This window comes from Odocoileus virginianus, chromosome 8 (genome assembly GCF_023699985.2).
Source record: "Odocoileus virginianus isolate 20LAN1187 ecotype Illinois chromosome 8, Ovbor_1.2, whole genome shotgun sequence".
Lineage (NCBI taxonomy): Eukaryota > Metazoa > Chordata > Mammalia > Artiodactyla > Cervidae > Odocoileus > Odocoileus virginianus.
In genome coordinates, this window is record NC_069681.1 from 23,325,502 (window position 1) to 23,339,174 (window position 13,673).

Here is a 13,673-nt window from a genome sequence, read left to right on the forward strand (position 1 = left end):
AGGGTGGGATGATATGGGAGAATGGCATTGAAACATGTAAATTATCATATGTGAAACAAATTGCCAGTCCAGGTTCCATGCATGAGACAGGGTGTTCGGGGCTGGTGCACTGGGATGACCCAGAGGGATGGGATGGGGAGGGAGGTGGGACGGGGGTTCAGGATGGGGAACACATGTAAACCCATGGCGGATTCAAGTCAATGTATGGCAAAACCAATACAATGTTGTAAAGAAAAATTAATTAAGTAAAAAAAAAAGTAAAGAAAAAAAAAAAAGGCAGTTCAATTCACGGCCTTGCGTTTCACGGGTTATCAGGACCTTCTGGAGGACCAATTTTCCTACATACAGAAGCAAACTGAATACTGTCCCTTGTGGCTTTATTATCCTTTCTAGTATTCTTTCATCCCTGCAGTAAATGCCTTTTCTATGAAGAACCGCTGGCTGATGGGGGTCAAAGGCCATCAGTGAGCTGGTGCATTTCTTACACATGTTCTGAGCGGGTTCGAGGGGCCCACAGCCGTCTCCAAAGGCAGGCTATGGATAGGGGGGATAGGCGGCTGTGAGCAAGGAAGGTTGTCCATTAACGCTGCTCTGTGCCCATAAGGTTGTATCTTTATTAGATTAGATAACAGTATATATTATAGGCTAGGCTGTTAAGCAAATAAATACGGGTAAGGAAACGACAACCCACAAAATTACATGGCTAGTTTTAACCACCACTCACCACTCTGTGTGAGTCGATTTTCATCCGCTTGTGCAGGAGCAAACCAGTTACTCTGGCGCTGTCGGCTGGGGGTAATGACCCCCTTTACTCTTGCAAAGCAAGTAAGAGACAAACAGCAAGAAACAGCCACCCTCGGGGCCCAGAAACACGTCGGGAAGAGCCACGTGTTGGGGGCGGCGGTTTCCAAATTGTCGGTCCCACACCTCGAGTTCTGGAAACGGTCCTCCCGCCTCGGGCTCCAGGTGGGGAGGCAAGACGTCTCCGGGAATCCGGCGAGGTGCCCCCGCCGCCCTGCCGAGGGGGTCGAGCCGCGGGCGAGGGGAGTCGGGTCTCACCGGAGGACCGGGACGCCTCCCGGGGGGCCGGGAGACCCCTCGCCGGGGCACCCCTCGCCGGGGCGTCCCCGCGGCGCCCCCGCCGCGGGCTTCCGCGCACGTGGCCGCGGGGCGGGCCGCGCTCCCCCTCCTCGCGGGCTCCCCGAGCGGCTCCGGGCGCGCGGCGGCGGGCGGGGGCGGACCCGCGAGCAGGGCTCCTGGCGGCTTTCCAGGTCGGCGCACTAATACGGGCGATGAGGCTTCGCGGCTCCAGTCTGACTGACGCCGGCTGGGGCCGCCGCCGCCGCCGCCGCTGCAGCCGCTGTCTCGGTCCCCGCCGCCGCCGCCGCCGCCGGGCCCTGCAGGCGCTGGGCGCGCGCAGCCAGGCAGTGAGTGCAGCCGCTCCGAGCGGGCGGCCGGGGACCCACCTCGGGGCGGGGGGCGGCCAGACCTCCGTGGGTGGGTGGGTGGGTGGGGGGGGTCGATGAGTAGCAGCGCGGGGACAGGTAAGAGATGCCCTCCCCGGCGCGCGCCGGGCGTGTGCGTGTCTGGACGCGTGTGCAGCGAAGTTTTTCTTCCACGGGGAAGGGTCTGGCGTGTGGCCGGGGCCCTTTGTGCTCCCCGTCCCTGTATCTCCTTGGTGGGGCCTGTCTGGGGTGGGGCGGGAGGGGACGGCTCCGGGGAGCCGGCCGCGCGGGCCGCCGGCACCGGGGACCTGTCAGCGGAGGCTCGGCCCGCCGGCGTGCGGGCTGTGGCCCGGGGCGGGGGCCGGGGGCCGGGGTGCGCGCTAGCCCTGCGTGCCCCCCAGCCCTTCCCGCCCCCGGCCCGGGGCTGAGTACCGCACCGAGGACAGGCTCCGTGGAGACCCAGACTCGCGGCTGAGTGACCGTTTGCCGTGGCCGGAGGGCTTGGGGAGGACACTGGAGAAAGCGGGGTGCATGCAGGGCAGCGAATGTGACTCAGCTGGCCTCCCCGGCCTCCTGTCTCAGACGGTTTTTATTCTGCTTACCTTTGAGGCACGCGAAATGAGCAGGGGGGAAAAAAAGTTAGGAATGTTGTTCAAGTGTCTCTAGGCTAAGCTTGGATTGTGCTGGGAGCCGGGGTGTTTGTCTTTTTCCTGCGCCCGCCGTTCGGTGCCAAGGCTCCGCAGAGGGGAGGGGGGCGAGGTGGGGAACAGATACAGGAGACTCAGTGACGCCAGCATTGTGATGGGAAGGAGGGGGTGCATTTTTATGGATGGCTAATCGCTGACAAGTCTTCCCGTTACTATTCCTTCCTCCTCCCACCCTTGACAGTGGAAATTTGAAATGATGGTTTAGAAATACTCCGTTGACTTGTTTCTGGGCGGGAACTGGGTACTCGTGAGAAATCACCTACAAATGAGGTAAAATCGAGTTTGGGAATGAAATTGCACGTCAGTTCTTTACCCAGTAATTCACAGTCGGATACACACCCACAGGTCACTGTGGATGGCTTTGAACGGATCCAGTTTACAAGTACCATTTTCTGTGGCTTGCCAGATTTCTCGGATGATCTTTTGGAAGGGTTGCCGAACAGGAATGATAGATAGCTATAAAGTCATAAGGCACTTAATAATTCTAGCTCCTTGGCCATAACTGAGCCAGGCATTTGAGGCATCCTTCTGGGTGAGTGAGAAGTTAATCCTACAGCGTGTCTTCTGCCTTGGGATTCCTGTCGCTGTGAGGGAATGCCATTGGATGTTTACATTGTAGAAATAGTGATCTATATTTAAAAAGGAAATAAAACCCAAACACATTCTCCTAACTCCAGATAGACAGTTCAATTAGTAAGTGTCCCTATGTTTGTAGGAAACCATGAGCAAGATTTTGGACCGCTTTCACGTTTGTGGTTATCCAAGACGGACGCTGCAGATAAGAAAGTGATGTAATCATTTATAAATAAGGAGTGTTTAAAATATATTATGATAGAACTTGCAAATAACGTATCAGAAAAGTAACTTTTAGTGGCAATGATCGCCTTCATTGATGGCAAGACAACTGTCTTAGCGGACAGCCTTCAGCCTGTTAATCTATTCTGACACAACCAACTCCCATTTTTATGCTTGACTGGCCATCTTTGTCAGAGCTGTTTTTTGCCTGGGCTCTTTGGTTTCAAGCTACGTTTAAGAGAATGCCAACATACTCTTGATCTGAGCAGACTCCTTTTTATCAGCACAGTGTTTGCTAAAAATCAAAGATACAAACAAATTTTAGGCTAAACCTCTAAATACTTCACAGTTCTCACATCTTTGTTATCTGTTAAAGTCAGCATGAACTATTTGGCTTTGCTTCTTTTAAAATTTTCTTCTTTTTTTAAATATATTTCCACTTAATGAATAATCAGAAAATATTCACAAATGTCAACTACTATTCTCTGATTGCCCAAGACCATGGGATGAGACCGAAAGGTTTTTGTTGTTAATGAAACATTGCCAAGGATTCTAGAAGTAATAAACAACTGGTAAATTTGTTTATCCTTTCTAATCATGTGGTCAGTTGGAGGAGGAAAAAAATCCAGAAATTATTTCATAAAGATTAAAATAGTCAATTTCAGTTTTACAAACAGTTTCATTCTTTTTAATGAGAGTGCAATTTCCTTTGCCGTATTTGAAGAGTTGGTATTTAATAAGTGGTCACCGTAGCGCTTAGGCAACTAACTAGTTTATATATGACATCCCCTCTGCAATAAATAAAACAGCAATTTCATCATGTTTGGCTTAAGTGTGTTGGAAATAATACACAAAATATACTCTGATATAAGGGAAGCTAAAAGTTATGAAAATGAAGAAGTGGTTTTTCTAAAATTTGGAAAACATACTACCTTGAATTTTAAAGCTCTAACAAGGCATAGTGCAGATTTTCTGCTCACCACGTATAACATTTAGTGAGAAATTCAGAAGCGGGGAATAGTCCGGAATGAAACTATAAATGTAGCAGTACATCGAAAGCATGAGTCTCTTCAAATAGTTGTGATTCTAGGCTGTTGGATTTATATTTCCTTGGTTACTGTTGCCAGTGAGTTGAAAAGTTATTCTTAAAGGGGGAAGAAAGCAAACAGTAAATTCGTGAGTGATTTTAACAGTATGAGCACGTTAGAACGTTAACCTAGTGAACTGTTCATGACAAGAGTAGGGGCATAACAGCAACAAAAAAATAGATATCTTTTGGATATAAACTAGCCTTTAAAAATAAATATTCCTATAAATTATGTCTCTCAAGAAACGTGGGCTAACTAGAGTTAAGATTTCAAGATGTTTGTTAGCGTTAGAAACCATCAGACCCATAGAAGCTGAGTGTTTTGCCAGTGGCCCGCGGCCTGACACTTGCTACCCCAAAGCATCTGAAGAGCGCCCACTACTCTCTGTGTCAGCCTTGAGCTGACCCCAGACCAATTTCCGGGCTTCTCTTCTCACTCCTTCCATATTTTATGCTGCAGTTGAAATAAAGATCTGTGGCTTCGCCTGCTTATTACCCTGGCTTTCCTCTCCTCTGCACATGTCCTCACGCCAAGGCCTAGAATGCCTTCCTCTGCTTCCCCACCGCTCACCGGATCCACAGGCCTGCCAGCACCTTCCTCATCTTTTCTGGTCCTGTCTAGGCGTGTCCTCAGAAGCCCCTGGTCGCAGGTGTGTCCTCCTTTGAGCACCTGATGCCCCTTGGCACTTTGCACCCTTGCATCTTGTCTCTTAGTGAATTCCTCATTGCTAATTTCTTTCTTCTCCTCAGACAGTCCTGTCAAAACTCTGTGAAGGCAGGGACTTGTTCTGTCTGTCTTTTCCATTTGTTTCATGCTGACTGCAGTGTCCTGTCTAGTGCTTGGTCAATAAGTATTAATTCAGTGGCACGTCTTTCACTGAACCCATGGTCTGAAATAAAATCTGGAAAGGAGTTTCCCCTAAATGATAGGTGTTACCGGTCCGTCTTTCAGGAGGCCAGTGTTGAGCTGGAGCTGAGGACTGAGGACCGTGGAAAGTGACCCCAGCCCCCACCCCTGCCCAGTGGAACCTCTCTCTCCTGAATATTGTGGTTGAGTGTTAGAGTCAGGAAAGCTTCTATGATACTCTTATTGCATTAGCAATTTTCCATATCAGATTCACTGCATACACAATGGAAACCATTTAGCAAAGAAAAACCCAGATTTTTAATGTGATACGGCTACCACAATGAAACCCTAATTCGATTCCCCAGAAAATTGCTAACACAATATGCCGACCCCCTTCCCCCGCAGCAGTAGCCACAGAAAAACTGATACTGTTTTTAGTGTATGTGTTTCAGACTCTGCTCACAAAAGAAGCCAACTGCTGCTGAGATGAGCTTCTGTTTTGGTCAGGTTGGGTGTAGAAGGGGTCTCGTCAGTCTCGTCAGAAGACCTGAGTGCCCCTTCTGTGCCTTACTCATTACATTACCAAAAGATACTAAACCCCGTCTTAGCATGCATCACATCCTGTTAAGTGGTTCAGAATGAACAGAGTTAATATAATGTAAAAAATACAATTTGCATGTAAATATCATGCCTATATAATATAGTTGATTATACGGTTTTAACTGGGAAGTCTAATGAACTCAAAAACAGTTTTCTAAACTCAAGAGACTCTGAAATAAAGTTTAAATGCAAAATTTAAAGTGAAAATGCATGGATATTAAGATATAGATGATAAATGTGTATGTGCAGAGCTGTATCATGTCAGAAGTCCTAACCACCGAAGAGCTGTTGGTTCTCACACTTCATTCCCTAAACCTTATTTAATTCAAAGACAAAACTTTAATCCATGAAATCAGTGTAAAGGAGTTCTCCAAAGTTCTGATTCTTCCAAAAAGACAGCTTTTATTTTCTTTTTTGGTGGGGGCTAAATACTAAATATCAAAATCATTCTCTATCTCCCTTCTGATTATCTGATATCACTGGTGGGGATTATTCTTATATATGAAATCCCTTAGGGAAATTTAATATTTCATATCCGATGACTTCCTTTTTCCCCCTTTGTCACATTTACCTTTGAGGAACCGTACATAGGAAACGTGTATTCCTCAATCACGCAGTGGGTTTAGGGCTGCAGTTGTGCAAAGCTGTCTCTGTTTACAAACACTGGGGTTATTGGGGATGGCCATCTAGTTTCCTTCCCACTAGACAGATAAGAGTTCACATGTGCTGTAGGGGCCACCCAGATGTGTTGATGGCCTTGGGGATTCGTCTTGAAGCAAATGAGAGGGTTTGGAAGTGGTGGAGGTGTCAGTACTCTGAAGGATCAACCGCTTCACCTGATCGATTCTGAGAGCACCTCCCAAGCCAGGCAGGCGGTGGGAGCTCCTGCCTTCACAAACCCTTCTTAACCCTTGAGATATTTTCTTACGTGTAGCCTAATATTTTTCATTTTTTAATCTGTTAAACTGCTTGGAAGCTGATCGATTGTAGATTTGCTCTAGTTAATGTGTGTGTGTGTGTGAGTTTGTTTTTAGAAAGTGCAGTCTATTGTGAAATAGGTATTTGAGACAGTTTATCAAAAACCTGGAAGTATTTTTTCCCAAGCACTTATGGGCTCTGGAAGGTTTAGAGCAGATTTGCAGATTTTTTTTCTTAAGGAGAGGGTGATGAATAGGAGAGTTCATCTAAAGTGGTACAAGTTGCTTTCTGAGTTGTTTAGTTGCTAAGTCATGTCCAACTCTTTGTGACCCCATGGAGGAGCCTGCTATGCTCCTCTGTCCGTAAGTTTTCCCAGGCAAGAATACTGGAGTGGGTTGCCATTTCCTTCTTCAGGGGATCGTCCTGACCCAGGGATCAAACCCATGTCTCCTGTATTGGCTGGCTGGCTGGCAGGTTCTTCACTGCTGAACCACCAGGGAAGCCCTGCTTTCTGAGTACTTGTATCTAATTTAATTGACTTGGTAGTACCACATTTCAGAAAACACCTCAGAAAAAGATGACAAATTCCGTCAGAATTCTCCATCTCTTGGTAGAATATTTAACATCTCCTATTAATCACACTTCATTATAAATCCATTCATTCATCTTGCCTTTTTATTTACTAAGAATCACACTTGACGGAATTGGAGTTCTGTAGGAAGAGGAAGGAGAAAGAGTAGGTCATTTAAAAGTTGGTGCATTAGGACAGTTGCGAGGGTTGGAGGTACCTGAGCTTGGGGAGAGGATGCGGCAGAAAGCAGGTCGGCAGATGCCCACGGTGGACATCACCTATTTGGGTGAGTTTTAGCAGAATTAGAGGCCACCTGTACCAGGAGTACAGGTGAATATTCATTGGAAGGACTGATGCTGAAGCTGAAACTCCAATACTTTGGCCACCTGATGTGAAGAACTGACTCATTGGAAAAGACCCTGATGCTGGGCAAGACTGAAAGCAGGAAGAAAAGGGGACAACAGAGGATGAGCTGGTTGGATGGCATCACCGACTTGATGGACATGAGTTTGAGCAAGCTGCGGAGTTGGTGATGGACAGGGAAGTCTGGTGTGCTGCAGTCCATGGGGTTGCAAAGAGTCAGACACGACTGAGCAACTGAACTGAATTGTACCAGGAGTGGAGAGCTTCTTGGTAGGCTGGCCAGCAAATTTATCATCTATCAGGACATCGTTTCTCTGGGAAAAGAAATTCCAGTTTTCCAGTGACCACACGGAAATGAATATGACTTGTTTGTAAAGTGGGACCGCCAGGGGTTAAAGACATGAGTGATTATTATTAATGATATGAGTGATTATTAGAAGCCAGTGAATGTGAAAAATGAGAAAATGTGTTGAGTTAAAAGGATGTGCGGTCCCAAGTGCTTTTCTTTCCCTTGTTGATGCCTTTATATCATTCTTGCCCTGTCTCCTAGTGAAGTGAAGTGAAAGTCACTTAGTCGTGTCCAGCTCTTTGCGACCCCATGGAATACACAGTCCATGGAATTCTCCAGGCTAGAATACTGGAGTGGGTACCTTTTCCCTTCTCCAGGGGATCTTCCCGACCCAGGAATCAAACTGGGGTCTTCTGCATTGCAAGCAGATTCTTTACCAGCTGAGCTACCAGGGAAAAATCCATTTCTATTTCTTAGGGGTAGTTGGATTTCATTTTTAGGAGCAAAAGTTCGATGTGATGTTTGTCAAAGACAAACCCTTGTGTACATATATGCTTTCCTTCAGGATTTATTATTTATTATGTGTTTCCCAAGGCAGTTGTTAGATGTTGGATGCTTGCAAACAGTGACAGATTGGTGCCTGGGTGTTATTTCAAAGGAGTGTTACCTTCTTTGTGTGATAATTGAACTAAATTGACTGCAAACAGCCATTAAATTTTTTTTTTTTTAAATACTGTATTATGTTTTGGGGTCTTCTTAAAATGTGATTTTGTGGCTGTAAAAGTTGCTCTGGAAAGTGGGACTGACACATTTGGTCATTCATTCAATGTTATTTACTCTATGCCTCTTGTACCTATACTGCCTATGAGGCCCCAAACCAGGCCCCTGGGACCATATAGAAAGGTAACCACATAGAGTAGCATAACAAAGTAAAACTCTGGTCTCCAGGATTTCTCAGCCTAATTAAGAGAGAGAGAGGTCAGGAAAGCAAATATCAAAATGTTTACCTGAGATTTTTATACCAAAAATTGTCATCTGATTTTTGTATTGTGATTTCTCTCTTTTTTTTTCTGGCTAAACTTCCATTTTAACTGTGTGTGAATTTTGAGTCATTCTTGACAAGATAATTAGGACCATATTATGGTCCTTACAGTCCAAAGCCCCATATAAATAAAGAAGGCTAAGTGCCGAAGAATTGATGCTTTTGAACTGTGGTGTTGGAGAATACTCTTGAAGAGTCCCTTGGACTACAAGGAGGTCCAACCAGTTCATCCTAAAGGAGATCAGTCCTGAATATTCATTGGAAGGACTGATGCTGAAGCTGAAACTCCAGTTCTTTGGCCACCTGATGCAAAGAGCTGACTTGTTGGAAAAGACCCTGATGCTGGGAAAGATTGAAGGCAGGAGGAGAAGGAGATGACAGAGAACAAGATGGTTGGATGGCATCACCGACTCCATGGACATGAGTTTCAGCAAGCTCTGGGAGATGGTGAAGAACAGGGAAACCTGGCGTGCTGCAGTCCATGGGGTCACAAAGAGTTGGACACGACTGAGTGACTGAACGGCAACAAAGGACTGTAAGCAGAGATGAAATAGAAGCATCGTGGGAGTAGTGATGCTGTCGGCAAGTCCCTGTGAAAATCTAAGGATGCTGAGGGCATCCCTGGGCCTGGAATTGCACCCCTGTGTCTTTCAGGAAGGGACACTTTACCGCTCTGATTTCCCCCGGAATCCTCTGCTGTCTCAAGAGGGAGTTTGCATGGCCCCTCCTACAGGAAACCTTCCTCAGCCCTTTTAATAACAGTTATAATAATGCACCTGTCACCTGTCCGAAGACAATGTGTTTAGATTTCTGTCTCTCCCTCTGAAGACTGTAATATTATAGAGGAAAGGTACCACGTTTTTATCTTGAGATACTCAGCACATGGCACCATGTCTGGTTCCTCATCACTGTTTGATAAATTTAGTTCTTCCTTTGACCTTGTCCTTTACTTTTCCCCTAAGACAGAGTAAAAGAAGAAAGCATTTGGGTTTTAATCTCTAGGCACAAGAGAACGATTCCATTTTAACCTTTGGTCAAAGGAGAAGTACTTAAGTGTTTGAACAGGAGAATCACAAACTCAAAGGGATTTGAAGGAAGGTGAAGACCAGTTGTAGAGGCATGATGGGTGTGGGTTAGCCCACATTAGGACCCGATGAAGCTGATGAGTTGGTTGATACCCCCTGAATGCCTTGGGCCATTAAAAATCTGCCTTTCCCCAAACTTCAATGCATAACACACCTCATTAGTGATTCTCCTCTATTGGTTTTTAGTCTCATCCTTCAGGCAGCCTGTGGCCAGGAAACTCAACCTCCCACAATACGCACACATCAATAAAAGGTTTTAAATTTCCCACGCATCATTATTAAAAACACTTGAAATGATCTTCACAGCCACTGAACACGTTGTGAGTATTCAAGTACAGGTTGATGTTCTCTGTAACATCACCTTAAGCAGACAGACGATTAAACAGAACAGGAAGGAGGGAATGCATTCTATAACTCTGCCTTTTGGAAGAAATTATTGTATCACATCAACAAAGCAATAGGCATCAGGTCAGTAGTTGGAGAAGGAAATGGCACCCCACTCTAGTACCCTTGCCTGGAGAATCCACGGACGGAGGAGCCTGGTGGGCTGCCGTCCATGGGGTCGCAAAGAGTCGGACACAACTGAGTGATTTCACTTTCACTTTCAGCAGTTAGACTAATAGCATAGGGCCTAATAATAAAATAGTTACTATTAGTGATGAAACTGGAATTTACCTTCACTCATGCAACGTTTGTTGTAGTACAGACCTGGCGTTAGGCTGTCCAGACCACAGCCTGTGCCCTTGAGAAGGAGCTTGGCATCTCTGGGGAAAACAAGTAACAAATAAGGTGTCAGTGTGAAGGTCAGTGACAGGTGCGGGGGGAAGCCCAGGGGCACTGTGGAGGCTGATCCATGCTAGTGGCTGGGTCTCAGGGATGGTTTCCAGGAAGTCTTCCAGCTGGATATTTAGTGAGGAGCAGAAGGCGGCTGCATACAGGCCTCCTGGGGAGAGGGGAGGGAGTCACGGGCAAAGGGCTCCAGGATTGATGAGGCTGGGAACGTCCTTGCGGAGGCCAGATTGTGAAGAGCCTGCTTTGAAACAGAATGCCAAAAGTATCAAATCACACCCCACCCCACAGTAATATTTACTGTTACGTTTTTATATAAAATAAGTACATACGTACTGAGAGGAGAAATTTGGGTAAAACTCTTTTTAAGAGCCAACTCATTGAAAAAGACTGATACTGGGAAAGATTGAGGGCAGGAGGAGAAGAGGTCAACAGAGGATGAGATGATTGGATGGCATCACCGACTCAATGGACCTGAGTTTCAGCAGACTTCAGGAGGAGATAGTGAAGGACAGGGAAGCCTGTCCTTCAGCTGTGCTGCAGTCCATGGGGTTGCAAAGAGGTACGACTGAGAAACTGAGTAAGAAATTTTAAAGCACAAACAAAGCAGTTCCAATCCCCATTGCTGTAAACAGTTCCTGGCCATTTGGCTGCAGACTCACAGCAGGGTATCACTCGGGTCTGGGAAGGACATTCCCTGAGGGCCCCACGGGGAGGGGGCTCTCATGGGGCTGGGCTGCTGGGGGGGTAGGCACAGCCCATGACAGTCGCCTGGAGCAATTCGGACTCACTGAGGACGTCTGGGACTGGACATACTCAGTAGGGCATGGCAGGGCCCAGCGCTGGATCTGGTGACCTGTGGATCCAGGAAGAGGAAGGGATAGAATTTCTGGAGGACTGTTCAGGGTCAAGGGTGGCTCCTGGTTCTAAGTCTGGACTAGTGGTTAGAGAGTGGTGCTCCCAGTAGGGAGAAAAACAGCACTTTAAGAGACCTAAGAGGGTCTGATTCTCTCTCTCTCTCTTTTTTAACATTAGCTTTATTTTTAGAACAGTTTTAGATTTAGTTGCTAACTCGTGTCCGACTCTTACGGTGCCATGGACTGTAGCCCGCAAAGCTCCTCTGTCCATGGGATTTTCCAGGCAAGAATACTGGAGTGAGTTGCCATTTCCTTCTCCAGGGGATCTTCCCAAACCAGGAATTGAATTGAGGTCACCTGCATTGCAGGCAGATTCTTTACCAACTGAGCTATGAAGGAAGTCCAGGAGCAGTTTTAGGTTCACAGCAAAACTGAGTGAAAATTGCAGAGATTTTCCTTATATATCTGCTTGCACAGTCTCCACACTGCTGATGTCCTGCACTGGAGCGGGTACATCATCACCCCAAGACTACAGTTTACATCCGGGTTCATGCTTAGTGTTGTGTATTCCATGTGTTTAGACAAAAGTGCAATGACCTGCCTCCACCAGTGTCCTACCCTACTGAACAGTCTCACTGCCCTTTAGGGAATCCTGTGTTCTGCTTGTCACTTCCTCTCTCCAGCACCTGGAATAGATCCCATTTCTGCATTTGGATATACTGCTCTGGGGGATTCTGGAGTCAGCAGTGTGTGTGTGTGTGTGTGTGTGTGTGTGTGTGTGTGTGTGTGTGTGAAAATGGTTCAGTCGTGTCCGACTCTGCGACCCTGCGGACTATAGCCTGCCAGGCTCCTCTGTCCATGGGATTCTCCATGCAAGAATACCGGAGCCGGTTGCCATTCCCTTCTCCAGGGGATCTTCCTAACCCAGAGATCAAACCTAGGTCTCTTGCATTACAGGCAGATTCTTTACCGTCTGAGCCACCAGAGAGTTAGTGGTAGTCATGTATTAATTTTTTTAAAAGTCGTTTTTGAGTCAGCAGACCCTTTCATCATGGAAGCGTCAGGAAGTAAAGGTGAGTGAAGCAGGCCTGCCCTGCTCTGGCAGAGGTGGCATCCAGAATCCTGAGGAACGCCCTTGGAAACTGCACATAAGCAGCTCTGCAGCTCAGAGGAGGGGCTGGTCATTCCCAGATGCATTGACCTCAAACTCTTGGGCTTTTAGAGATCTGGTGTCTGTTTCTTAATAGATTTTTTTGGTTTGATTTTTGTTGTTGTTTTAGTTTTTGCTTGTTTGCTTTGGTCCCCTTCCTCGGGGTCACGCTGCCAGCTTTGATTTCACTTTGCTGTCCTACCTGCTGGTAGCACCTCCTCTTATCCATTTGCAGTTCTGATTCGCTGTAAGCTTGGGAGTCCTAGAAACATGCTCATTTAAACCGGGTTGAGAATAGTGGCGAATAGGTCCTGCATGATCTTTTTTTTGTGCAGGCTTGATGACACATTTGTTTTGGCAGGCAGGCCTCTTTTTTGCTTGCTGCTTCTCAGTTATGTTTTGTACGAAAGCAATCACTGTATAGTCAGATTTTGTGCAGATTTCACTCCATCTCTGTCAGGGTCTGTCTGTCTTCTCACCTTCCCTCTCCGTCTGATCCTGGAATTATATGAAAAGTATATATTATTGGCTCAAAAATCTCTATCCACCAACTCCACTAGGTGAATGATAGCAGTTGAAGCTGGTTAGGAAGGAAATGATGTCATATTTTTTTTTTTTTGGCTGTGTGGGGTCTTAGTTGTAGCTAAGACTGCTACAACTTGGGCTGCGTGTGGGATCTTTAGTTGCAGCATGTGGGATCTAATTCCCTGATCAGGGATCCAACCTGGGCCCTCTTCATTGGGAGCACAAAGTCTTAACCACTGGATGACCAAGGAAGTCCAAATGCCATAAATTTAATTCCTAATGAAATCCTGATATGAGATAGTAGAGATAGTATTTTTATGTGAACATTTATCTTCCCTTCGACTTTTTTCCATTTCTTTGTCTCAGATCCATTTCTTAGATTTTCTTTCCTTTCCCCCCCATCTTTTGGACACCTTTTATTTCTACAATGAGGTATGTAGAACAAATAAGCAGAAGTATAACTGTTAATATAATAACAAAGAGTGTCCTTATATAGTTTGCAGTTTTCAAATTGCTTTTGTTCACACATCCTCTTAGTATGAAAGGTAAGGCTTATTGTTTCAGTTTTACAGAGGAGAAAAATGAGATCAAAGCGGTTAATTA

The 13,673-nt window shown here is 46.2% G+C and overlaps 1 protein-coding gene across 1 annotated transcript in view; it reads left to right on the plus strand.

Moving 5' to 3' along the window:
- Nucleotides 1–1,337: 1,337 nt before the first annotated feature.
- SMAD9 (SMAD family member 9) overlaps nucleotides 1,338–13,673 on the plus strand; it is a 62,149-nt gene continuing 49,813 nt past the window's right edge. Inside the window, exon 1 of the mRNA XM_070471326.1 lies at nucleotides 1,338–1,427. The gene's annotated coding sequence lies outside the window, so the exon portion shown is untranslated. The remainder of the gene's footprint in view (nucleotides 1,428–13,673) is intronic.